This window comes from Panthera onca, chromosome D1 (assembly GCF_046562875.1).
Source record: "Panthera onca isolate mPanOnc1 chromosome D1, mPanOnc1 haplotype 2, whole genome shotgun sequence".
Classification (NCBI taxonomy): domain Eukaryota; kingdom Metazoa; phylum Chordata; class Mammalia; order Carnivora; family Felidae; genus Panthera; species Panthera onca.
This window is the reverse complement of record NC_138348.1, coordinates 94,866,645-94,879,292: the sequence shown is the minus strand read 5'-3', so window position 1 is coordinate 94,879,292 and position 12,648 is coordinate 94,866,645. Positions and strand designations below refer to the sequence as shown.

The following is a 12,648-nucleotide window of genomic DNA, read 5'->3' as shown; positions in this document are numbered from 1 at the left end:
CCAAGGACTCTTTATCCAGGGGCCTGGCATCATGAGGTCTGACTTGGTCTTCAGTGAAGAACCCACAATCTCAGTGAGCACCAGGGTTTCCTTGACCAAGAGCCACAAATCACTAAATTCTAGAAACCATTTCATTTCATATCCCTTTTTCAGGCCTAATTCCTACACTGAAAACAATTTAATGTTTATTTATTTTTGAGAGAGAGAGAGAGAGAGAGAGAGAGAGAAAGTGAGCACACAAAGGGGGGAAGCGAGGAGCAGAAAGAGAAGGAGACACAGAATCCGAAGCAGGCTCCAGGCTCTGAGCTGGCGGCACAGAGCCCGACGCAGGGCTTGAACTCACGAACCGTGAGATCGTGACCTGAGGTGAAGTTGGATGCTCAACAGACTGAACCACCCAGGCGCCCCGTAATTCCTACATTTTTAAAACGCTTCTCTGAGCATTGAAACCATGCACGTGGAATCAACTGCGAACCCAAACAGTGGTGCAAATTGATCAGCAGCAACTTCAGGAGGCATCAAATACTTTACAGACATCATCTTATTATTCCCGAGAGCTTGGTGGGACAAGATGTGTCCTCCTGCGTTTTGAGACCCTGTTAGACCAACGTGATGGAACTAGAAAACGTATTATTTAGTGCCCAGAAGCCTTCATTCTTTATTGCCTATCTTAAGATGGAAAAAAGATGGAAAAGTGATACATAACTTCTATAACTTGGCAGAAGTTCAATCTCTGGCAGTGATCAAATACACCTGCCTAATGTCCTTTTGAAGCAGGAAGGGAGGAGGGATGATCCTCCTATCTGATGTCTGGGGAAACAGAGAACAAAGCCATCAAGTGATTAGTCACAGACCCCAAAGTAAGTTAGTGATGGTACCGAAACAATTTTAGACTCTAAATGTATTGATCCACAGACCAGAACTCTTTCCATTCGTCTACGAGGCATTTATGGATTTATTAATCTGTAACCAGCACTGGAAACTCTTCTAGCTTCTGGGGATACAAAGATGAATAAGGAAGAAACAGCTCTTGGGAGAGACAGAGAAGCCACCGACTGGTTCAAAGTCTCTCCCTCTGCGTTTTTGTTCCAGATCTCTCTGACTCTGTGTGTGTTGAAGGTAAAGACGGGGGAGAACAGGGGAGGCTGAGAAATGGTGGCTGAGAGCAGATGCTTAGCCCGTCTTATGGCCAGCCAGCTCCGAGGGCAGCCTGGGCATTGGGGGTTGTGGTCAGGAAAAGGCCATCTTCCTGATAGAGCAACTTAAGTATCAGTACAGAATACACGAGGCTGAGTTTATGTGCTGGTGAAACTACCTTGACAGACAGTCGTGGGTATAATCCTGGGAGTGTGGCAAGACAACACCAACCACAGGGACCAGAGAACCTTGAGACTAAAGCTGAAATCAGATGACCCGCATTGCAGCCTGGCTGCAATCCCGCAGGGAGGCAGAAAGGATGGGCAGCCAGACCGGGGCTCGTGTGTCTCCAGCCCTGATCCAGGCAGAGGGTCCCCTGAGCCTTCATGTGAGCATCTAGGTGTCTTCTGAGCCATCCAGGTGTTTCCAGGGCCAAAGAGGAGACAGCATCCAGGCTCTCTCTCTCTGACACTCCCCAATCCCTTCACCTAACGCCCCCTGCTTTGATCCCATGCCCACCAAGTGACGTGCCTATAGATTTTCATAAGGAAAGAAGATGAACGGACTCACGAATGTCGTAGACTGGGCTGTAAATGGACGTACTGCCGTTCTGGTGAATATATTTCCCTGTGAATCTGATAGCGATGAGCCAGATAAACAGAGAGGAGACTAAACAAAATCCAGTTCCCAGGCCTGCAAAGCTAAAGACCAGAAGTGGAACTTTTTAAAGTGGTGGTAACTCTCCCTCGGCCACCCTGGTCGCCTCAGGTCTGGAACCCTGCCTAGCATTTGGTTAAGTGCTCAATAAATGTTACCGTTGTTATTCCAAAAACACTGCTATTTGTTAAAATATTTTTATGGCCAAGAGCACTTAAACCCGGAGTGTCTGTACACATTTAAGCCCTGCGTCTCCTCCGCTGCACAACAAGCGTGTCCCTTGTAGGCAGGGGACTGATCGTGTGATGCTCTGCTTGTCACAGGTGCTCCACGAACGTTTGCTGTGGACGGACAGCCTGTCGTGGGCTTGAAGGGCTGCTTCAGAGGCTGCTAACCAGTAAAAGAGGAGCCCGAGTTTGCCTTCTGGTCTTACCTCTTCTTCCTTCCACAATGTTTCTGCTTCTGTTGGGTCCCATTGTTTTTCCCTCTCCATCCCCAATTAAGCAGTCTAGTTAAACTCCTGCCTTTCTGTGGGCCCTGAAGCTCTGCACCCAGGCAGTGCATTTAAGTCTTCCCCTGCTTTCCCTGCCACAATCCACCCAGTAATGTCCTATGCGGTCAATGGAAGGGATGGGGAGGGACCGGCTAGGTGGCAGGTGACAGCAGGGCGATAATTAGCCTCTCTGCTGGCCTTCGGAAAGGAATACATAACCCCATGTGAAAGTTGCTGGCAAGTTCAGGCAGCGCGGCAAGTTTCAGTTGTATACGATTTGGGAAGGTTTCTCCCCTCCCACCTCCTCCACCCCCGCCCGGCCCCCAACTCATGGAAAAGTTGGTAATGTGAGGTTTGGTGAACAGCCCAGGTTTTGACACGCAAAGACCTGAGCATGGGACCCAACGTTGCTATTTACAAGGTGTGTGGTCCTGGGTCAGTCGGCTGTTATCACTTCTTCCTTGTCTGGAAAGTGGGGTGATCATAGTGCTTCCCTTCCCTACTGCACAGAGATGTGAGGCGACAGCACGTGTGTGTGTTGGAGGAGGGGGTCGGGCATTGGTCATGTTTGCCTAGAAGGGGGAAGAATAATTGCTGACTTGAGGAACGAACAAACAGTGTTGGATCTCCTAAATCAGTGATTCCCAAGTGCCGCAGGATCACTCGAGGGGCTCGTTAAAACCCGAGCAGCTGGGACGCAATCTAATTTTTGATTCAGTGGGCAGAATCTCAGAATTTGCATCTCTAACAAGTGCCAGGTGATACAGGTGATTCCAGGGACCAAAGCTGGAGAACCACCGGATTCCGAGAAAGAACACAACAGCGGCTGCAGCGTGAGAAAGGGCCAGCAGATGGCGCCATCATCGAACCCAGGCCTCCCCCCGGGGGGGACTGATGGAACTGGGTCAGCTCCGGGCTCAACCTACAGAAACGCAGGTTTTCCCAAGCAGGAGGGGGTGGCTCTGACCTGGAAGGCTGCTCTGTGGAGCAAAGAACAGAAGGAAGCATTGGGAGCAGCTGGTGCGGGGGAGGGATCGCTAGCTCTATCACCACCTCAGTTTTCCATCGCTGCTGGTTTCTCTCCAAGAAGGGCTCCGGTCTGTCCCTCCACACAGGTTTCTGCCGCAAGCAATAGCAGCCATCAAAGCAAAGTACAGATTCCATCCCCTGGAAAAAAGAGCGTTTGAGCTTCCTGGTCAGTAACCCCATCTGGGGACTGAACCCTTAAGGGTGACAAAATTCTACCTAAAACTTAATTAAGACTATACTACGTGGTTGACGACGCCGTCCCCTGTTCTTCTCTCCCCGTCTGGCCCCCCCAGTTACCTGCTCGGTGTTATCTTTCCATCACTACCCGTGAGCTTTGGCGCAGCGGAAAGAACACGGACCAGCTGCACTGGCTGTCAGAAATCCAGGCTCCTCCTGTGTGCGACCCGGAAAACGCTATCTACTTTAAAGAACTGTTGGGACGATGACACAAAACGTGTGAAAAGTACCCCACACAGGGAAAGGACTCAGTAAACTTTAACGAGCGAGGCAGGGAAAGGGGTTAGTCCGATGGCCAGTGACACAATCTCATGGGGGCGGGGGGGATCGGTCTTCGTTCAGCTGTGGTGCTGACCAGTGGAACTTTTTGCTGTCTCCACTGCCCGACACAGTAGCCACTAGCCACGTGTGGCTGTGAAGTCCCTTGAAACGTGGCTAGAGCCACGGAAGAACTGAAATTCGAATTTTATTTCATTGTAATTAATCGAAATTAAAAATTAGAACAGATTTAGCAAAACACCTTGCTGGGTCATTTTGGGCTGTGAAAAGACATCCCTTAGGACTTGGCACATGGCTGAGAGGGGGTAAGAGGTAGCTACATTGCTCTGCCTAAAAAGGTGCAGGAACGGGGTGGGGGGATGGGGAAGGGAGGGCGGGAGGGAGAGAGAAAGGGAGGGAGAGAGGGAGAGAGAGGGAGAGGGAGGGAGAGGGAGAGGGAGGGAGAGGGAGAGGGAGAGGGAGAGAGAGGGAGAGGGAGAGGGAGAGGGAGAGAGAGGGAGAGGGAGAGAGATTAGAAGGGAAGAGGTCTAGTGACAAAGCAAGAGGTTGGTGACTAAGAAAATGAGAAAGGTGGGGCACCCAGATGGCTCAGTCAGTGAAGTGTCCAACTTTGGCTCAGGTCATGATCTCAAGGTCTGTGGGTTCAAGCCTGGCCTTGGGCTCTGTGCTGACGGCTCAGAGCCTGGAGCCTGCTTCAGATTGTGTGTGTGTGTGTGTGTGTGTGTGTGTGTGTGTGTGTGTGTCTGTCTCTGCCCCTCCCCTGCTTGTTAGTCTCTCTCTCTCTCTCTCTCTCTCTGGTCTAGCAACAATGAACCACTGTCCACCTGCTCCTGATTTCCATCATGAGGTGGGGGGGGGGGGAGGGGAGAGGCACGGAGAGAGAATGCAAACGAGGGGCAGCCTAGATGGTGGTCACCCTCCCTGTGCTCAAACACAGTGCCTCCCAGTCCCTATCTACCCTGCAGTCGTGGAAGACGACTCCAGAGTGTAATAATGTGGAATAAACATCCTCGTGCAACTGATTTGGATGAGGCCCTCTCAGCTGCCCCTTCCATGCCTGGAACCTGGTGGTAAATCAAAAACGACGGCTTTGCAACCACCTGCAACTCATTACTGCGAGCGCTGCCTCTGTGACCAGAAAGGCTTTGGAGAGCAAGGGAAAGGAGAGAACACAGGCTTTCCGAGAGAAGGGACATCTGTTGTTCCCCGGTCCCTCTGGTCTGTCCGAGTAAAGCCAGCCCTCCGGCTCTAACACATTATAACTTCTGTCATCTTGCCTTTGTCCGCATCAGCTCCCGATCTCTGCTGGCTGTTCCCCTCACCTTGTAACCCTGTTCTATATTAATCTCCATAAATTGTGCACCCAGTGAACCTTCTGGCTTCGCTCCCATGATCACGCAACTCCCATAAGCGTGGTTGCTCAGGGCAACTCCTGGTAGGGGTGGAGCAAGCAGGTAATCTCTGGTGTGATTGCAGAGTATCACATTCTTTCCAGAAGGCTCCTATTCAAGTAATTAAATTACTGGGGCTGGGAGGAGGGAGGAGAATGGTAGCATTAGGCTCACAAACCCGCAAAGAATATTCCATCAGGTTAACTAGATAGACCTCACCGAAGAAGAGACGCCGCGGGGTCCTCGGCGGATGTGACGGAAGAGAGTGTATTTTAACGGGGCGGGGTGGTGAGATACAGGGGCGGGAAGAGAGGGAACCGGAAAAGAGGGAGAAGCTACCTGAGAGGACCTAGCCAAGGAGGATGATATTTTGCATGAGGGAGCAAGAAGAATGAGTTCTGGGTTTTTAAGATTGGGTCAACCTGGATTCACATTGTGGCTCAGCCGTTCACGATCTGGATGAGCCCCCTGGGAGCTCCTTGAAGGCACTTTACTTTTCTGGTGGGTAGGAATGGTCGTGAGGATCGCACAAGATGATGTCTAAAGCCCACACCCCAGAAGGCACAAACACACATCGCTTTTATGTGAAGCTGACCACCCTTCCTGCCTAGAAAACAAGGTTCTAGCAAAGCCGAGGAGTAATTACTGTGTGCCTTAGTGTAGGTCCCTACTTCCCCAGGGATGATCGTGACTGCCTCAGTTGTAACAGCCTTAAGAGGTAGAAAGCCTCTGTGGCCCTACTTGCAGAGAGGCTTAGAGAGGGTGAGGGGCTGTGTTAAAGGCTCCTTCAGTTCAGGGGCGCCTGGGTGACTCAGTTGGTCAAACACCTGACTCTTGATTTGGGCTCAGGTCATGATCTCGAGGTTCATGAGACTGAGCCCCATGTTATTCTCTGTGCAGAGTAGAGCCTGCTTGGGATTCTCTCTCTGTCCCTCCCCTCCCCTGTTTCTCTCTCTCTCTCTCTCAAAATAAATGAATAAATTAAAAAAAAGACTATCAGCTCAGTGGAACCTGGATCAGAATCTTTCCATCTTTTTAAGTTTATTTACTTTGAGAGAGAGACAACATGACTGGGGGAAGGGCAGAGAGAGAAGCAGAAAATCCCAAGCAGGCTCCCAGCTGCCAGCGCAGAGCCGGATGTGGGGCACAAACCCACGAAACCGTGAGATCATGACCTGACCCGAAACCGAGTTGACTCTTAACCGACTGAGCCACCCAGGCGCTCCTTGAACTTTTCCATCTTCTGAGCTCTGAATCTGGGCTGGTTCTAATGGGCTTTTCTGATAACCCAGGCTCCATCTTTAACCACGAAATGTTTAGTGCACTTAATTAGCTGGGCAGAGAATAACATATGCACATTTGAAAGGCACTGATTATGTGTCGTTAATTAGGAACTTGTCTGGGAGTGTGGTGTCTGCTCTGCATTGTGAAAGGCAGCCTCTGCAGCCTTTCGGGGGAAGAAGTGTTTGACACGGTCCCCCCCCCCCCCCCCCCCACCCCGCGGTGCCAAGTCAGCCAGAAGGAGCTTTGCCAGGTTCTTGACCGCTTCTGGGCCCAGCTTCACTGATGAAGCACAGTAACCTGAAAGTGGTCTGAGGCTGTTTGCAGACAAATTTAGGTTCAAGTCTGGGCCGGCCTGAACTGAGCTTCAAGTGCTAGGTGTGAAGGAGAGCGGCAGGCATTTGCAAAGGAGTAAAACGCAGCAGGCGTCCCAGGAAGGAAGCAACATCATCAATCACCACCGCGCTTCAACTACAACGTGCACCACCATCTACGGAACAAGCCCTATGGGCTAGGAACCGTGTTGAGTGTTTCTTATGCATGGTCTGTTAATCATGCATTCTTACCACCCCACTTTTGGACGCGAGGAAACAAAGCTCTCTTAGCAATGTTCGACAACTAGCCTACCGATATATAATGGAGGCAACATTTGAATCCAGGGATTTCCATATTCAGATCATTTGCTTTTTACACCTGCCCTACATTACCTGCTCACCAAAGACGCGATAAATGACCTGGATCACCGCACTGGTTGGCAAGGAGGGGGATATATTTCATGGCAGGGATATTCTGTTGAAGAAGGTCGGACTGTATTCACAGAAAAGGCCAAGTGAGTCCCCGCCACCCAAGACAGCTCTGCAAGGGGCTCCGGTCACCCTGTGTTCTTTCTAAATGCTCCTACCCAACGGAACACACAGCCGAAGTCCCCAAGATTGGTCGCTGTCGGTACCGGAGTCGGGTTCTCGAGCCCGACAAGGACCCAAAAGTCAAAAGCACCGAGAACAATTTTATCAGAGAGGCAGCTCGAGACACAGCACCGACAGAGAGGAGTCAGACGAGCACCCACCAACAGAAAGGAGGCGCTACTCACACAGAGGAAGCAACAGCTCAGGCTCCCACGCAGGCCAAAGTGCCAATAAGGAAAAGGAAAAAAAAAAAAAAAAGTGCTTCATCCTGATTGGTTTGAAGCGTCTGGTCCTGCCTGGTAGAGCTTCGTCCTGATTGGTCAGAAGGGCTTCGCCCTGACGGGTCGATATTGGCAGGCAACTCAGGCAGCTCATTGGTGCTCTTTGGAGCCGGGTCCTCAGTTTTAAGTCCGGCTTGTAGAGGGGCCACGTCCTGGTTTTGGTCTCTTAAGAGAAGCGGCTTAACAATCACAGCCAACGGAAAGCGCCCCAGGTGCCTCATGTTTGTCACTTGGGGCTTGTTCTTGTGGCCCCCGAGTGTCTCACCATGTGGATGACTTTGCCCAGGGTTCCCAAAGGATTTGGGTGAGCACCGGGATGGAGTCTGGTTAGGAAAAAGGTAATAGTTGCCCTTGGGATAATAATATTATGAGCTCTCAAATGAGCACTTGCTCTGCACCAGGCATTCCACTAAGTGCTTTCCCTGGCTCAATAATCCTCATAATAATCCCATGAAGTATTATTATGCGCACTTATCTATGAAAAACCTGAGGTTCAGAGAGTTTGAGTAACCTGCCTGAACTCCTGCAGAAAATGTTGCATCTGTGATTTAAACCCAGGTCAACGTGAAGCCAAGCCCAGCCTCTTAACCCTGATGCTCTGGTACCAGCATTCTAGGCGGCAAATAAATATTGCTGGATTGATCTGCCAAATAGTTATCACCACTGCTCCTCTCCTCAATGGAAGTAGTGGCCTCGTAAATCTGAATGGCTCAGATTCTGCCCAAGAGCTCACACTTGGAAAGAGGTGGGACAAAACCCTCTCTAAGGCCCCAAGAGCTGTAACAGATCTTATGATTCAGTCTACTGTCAGGGTAAGCAAGTTTCAAACAGTCTGGAGAGCCATGCTGGCAATTCTCAGAAAAATTTCTGAGCTTCTCTGAACCTTAAGATGCACTTCGGAAGCAAAACTCCATGCTGTCCCTACCGCCTTGCTGTCTTTTTTTCTGAGACTAAATAACAAGGAGCTGGGAGCCTCGGTGATTGCCCCTCCCTAGCCCTCCTCTCAGCAATCACTGCTTGCCCTTCTAGAAAGAAGCCTCTCTTCCCACTTGACCTCACCTCAGCTTCATCTTTCCCCCAAGACCCCTTTCTTTTAACTGTGTCTTGAGATAGTAAAACTGAAAATGCAGAAATTCAAAGTGGAAGCTTCATTCACCCTAGCAGGTCCCAGAAGTATTTAATACTTTGCGTGGAGAGATAAAAATAGATGGTGAGGCAGCTGATAAGAATAACAGCTCTGGCCAAGAGAGCCCTTATGCAAAAGGAGCACTGGTGGAAAGAGAACCCCAGAGGCATAGACAGAGAGAAGGGGGAGTAGACAGAGAGAAGGAGAAACGGAGGAGGTTCTAGAGACACCCACGGAAGCAACAGCCAGTGGGAGGTGCTGAGCGTGGGAGGGCATCGCAGGGGGCAGAAGCAGCAACAATTTCAGGAGAGATCCATATCCCAGGGCAGCCTCGGAAATAATTACCCCTCATAGCAAATCAATCAGCAAGCTTTTACCGGGCGCTGGGGGCACAGTGGCAATGTGAAACTAAAAGACCAGGCGGTTTGCAAGGAGAGTGCAAAGTCCTCCGGAGATAAAAATAGCACACTTGAAACAATTAGAGAGCAATTAATGCCAAACTGTCTGGTTCTGACTGGAGTACAACAAGGCTCACAGGGGAGAGAGCCTGGGGAGCTGGAATAGTCAGCCTGGCAGGGGCAGGGAAGGCTCCCTGGAGCCCCAAGGTTTAGGCATGGGATGCCTTGAGGACAAGAGTCTATTCCCATGGGATTCTCAGCCTGTGCAGTACAGCACCAGCCATCTAACCACAGCCTTGCCCTTCCAAAAGCTTCCAGTTAAAAAGCAGAATGCAGTGCTTGTTGAAGAAATGGATGAATGAACAAGTGATTGTAGTCCTTAGACCCTTCCTAGTGACTGCTGAAGAGGCAGGAGAGTGGAGTAGCATGTTGCGGAAACATTAGACTACCGGTCTACCATAGACTTTTTGAGGTCAGGGACTGTGTCCTCGTTCCACATCTGTTGAGTCCCCTTCATATAAAAATATATATATATATATGTGCTAGCCTTGGGGATGAGGTCTGGAAATGAACTGGATCAGACACAGTCTACTGGCTTCAAGACAGTCCAGAGCATGGCACGCCTGAGTGGCTCAGTCAGTTGAGTGCTTGCCTTTAGCTCAGGTCATATCTCATGGTTTGTGAGTTCGAGCCCCGCATTGGGCTCTGTGCTGTCAGCTCAGAACCTGGAGCCTGGTTCAGATTCTGTGTCTCCTTCTCTCTCTGTCCCTCCCCCACTTGTGCTCTGTCTCTCAAAAATAAATAAATAAATGTAAAAAAATTTTAAAGGAAGAAAAAAAAAGAGCAGAGCTGCATTTGGAGTTTAGAGCCTAATTATTTGGAGTTTAGAGCCTAATTATACACACCGTGCTTCATTCAGATCACCGAGTGTCCTTTCCCTAAACACACACTAAGTCAACCATTAATTCTGTAGGTCGTTTACCCCTACTATGTGCCAAGTTATGCGACAGGCACTGGATGTAAGCCTTAAAAGACAATGTCTCTGCAAAGACTATATTACAGTCTGACATTCTGGAAAAGGCAAAAACTACAGAGACGGTAAAAAGATCAGCGGTTGCCAGGGATTAGCGGGAGAGAGGGATGAATAGGCAGAGCACAGAGGATTTTCTGGGCGGTAAAAATACTTTGTATGGTACTATAACGGAGGATGTATGTCGTTACACACGTGTCCAAAGCCACAGATTGTACAACACCAAGAGTGATCCCTAAGGCCATCTGTAGACTTTGGGTGCTAATTGGTAAGCCCGTGTCGTTTAATGATTTTAACAATGTCCCACTCTGGGGCAGGATATTGATAACGGAGGAGGATGTGCATGTGTGGGGACAAGGGGATATGTGGGAAATGTCTGTGCCTTCCCCTCCATTTGGCTGTGAGCCTAAAACTGCTCTTAAAAAAAAAGTCTTTCTGAAAAGATAATGTTTTTCTCTAAAGAGGGCATATTGTCAAGTAGGAAGATGAATGGTCACATACATGCAGTATAGTATAATTGCACACCTGCTTTCGTGGTGTGATGTGCAAGGTATAGGGGGAGTTTAAGGAAAGGACCCCCTAGGTTGTCCAGAGGAGTGAAGGACGAACTCACAGAGGAAGAAGGACGTGAGTGGATTTGGGTGCGGGCCCTGGCAGGGGCGAGGTGTGGCAAATGAGAGTAACGTGTAGGCAGATGAAATGGAGCGTGCAGAATCTGGAAACGTGAGAGGACATAGTAACATGTTCTGAGCGCTATAAATAATTGAGTATTACTAGAGCATAGAGTTGGGGGGTGGGGAGCAGTGCAAGACGACACAGGGACAGATCAGCGGGAGACTGATTACAAAGGACTCTGGAAGCCAAACAAATGGGACAGATGGTGTCTCGTTAACAATCGCGGGGCCATTGAGGAATGTTGAGTCGTGGGAAAACGGGATCATATTTGTGGACCAAAAAAGAACATTCGGTCAGCTACATGGAGGACGGAGGGGGCGGGCAGTGGGAGGGGGTGGGGAGGCATAACTAAGCAGGAGACAGGGAGGCCCAAAAGGAAGCCATTGCAGTGGTCCCCGAGAGTTTTGTTTAGGGCTCTGGCGGTGGCAAAGGAAGGCCGGGGAGAGACCCCAGAGCTATTTATGAATCAGAATCAACAGGCCTTGGTTACCAGTTGGCTGCAGGGGTGAAGGGGGAGAGACCAGGATGACTGAAAATGGCAGCACCAGTCACAAGCACTGCTCGACTTGGACACCCTCTCCCTCGACTCCTGCCCTTCCTCCTCTGGGGCCTCTGGAACACGACACCGCAGTACATAACCCCCTGTGTTCTCACCTTGACCCCTTCCTGGTTTGAATTGAAACCTGCTCTTACAAGAGGGCTCTGCTTCACCAACATTTGCCTCCCCTGGACAAAGCCCCTTCTCTCCCCACTCCTCTGGAGGAAGCCCAGGTCCCACCCAGACAAGCAACCTAGCAGTTTCCTGGATCTGCTTCCAAACCATACCTTCTCGATCCTCGTAGAAACATTGCTCCTGAGAAGCCCACACCCTTTCTCTACCCACTTTTATAGCTGTCGTTCGCCTGCTTCATGAAGACCATAGTGCCTGGCTCAAGGTCTGTCCTCTCCATCCTAAGACCTGCCATCATCCTGGCTGCTCTGTCTATAAGGGCGACCTGCCCAGTAGTCTAGTCCATTCCACCCAAGCCACTCGCACTGATGGCCACACCCTGGAATGGTTTCATCTCCAACCTCCAATAATCCTCAGTGCCACCAGTTTCCTATTTTTCCATTTCTCGAACTCCTTCACTCCTGTTGCGTCTAGTGTCTGACTTTACTAAGACCTCTGGCCAATGGCCTCGCCGTTTCCAGCCATCTATCAATCCTCCTCCTTCATTTCCTTCTCCGTCCAGTCTAGAAAACCTAATATACTGTCTCATAACCATCTTTTGAGTATCTTCACTTCTCCTTTGTCATTTTGCTTTCCTCAACAAAATTCCAGTCTCTGGACCAATCCAGCCATCTACTACTTTCTTTTATATACCTGGTGGCAAGCCAACATCGTGAGGCTTACTCCTGATCCTTCTCACTCCAAGTGGTCACCAAGCCCTGCCAATTCTTTCTCCTTCCCAAGTATCTCCCCCATAAGTCCCCTCCACTCCATCCCCACTGCCCTTGTCTTTGTTCAGAGACTCAATTGTTTCTTCTGTGTTAGTTTCATTTAACTGAAGTTCAAAATAGTTTTCTGAACCATGCTCTAATCTTACCTCGGGATCACATCATGTGAACCTCTGACCATATCACTGTAGCCAGGTGCCACATCACTCTCCTTCTTACCGTAGTTTAATGACTGTTTCAACCCTTCAGCATCACATGTAAGACCCATTGTAGTTACACACTTATCACCTCT

The 12,648-nt window shown here is 49.9% G+C and overlaps 1 long non-coding RNA gene across 1 annotated transcript; it reads right to left on the bottom strand.

The window, feature by feature from the left end:
• Window positions 1-269: 269 nt before the first annotated feature.
• LOC144612901 (uncharacterized) lies at window positions 270-7,641 on the bottom strand. Its single transcript, XR_013550050.2, has 3 exons — window positions 7,595-7,641; window positions 3,614-3,709; window positions 270-3,454 (listed from the first exon to the last, which is right to left on the bottom strand). It is a non-coding gene; the product is annotated as an uncharacterized LOC144612901 (long non-coding RNA).
• Window positions 7,642-12,648: the final 5,007 nt, after the last annotated feature.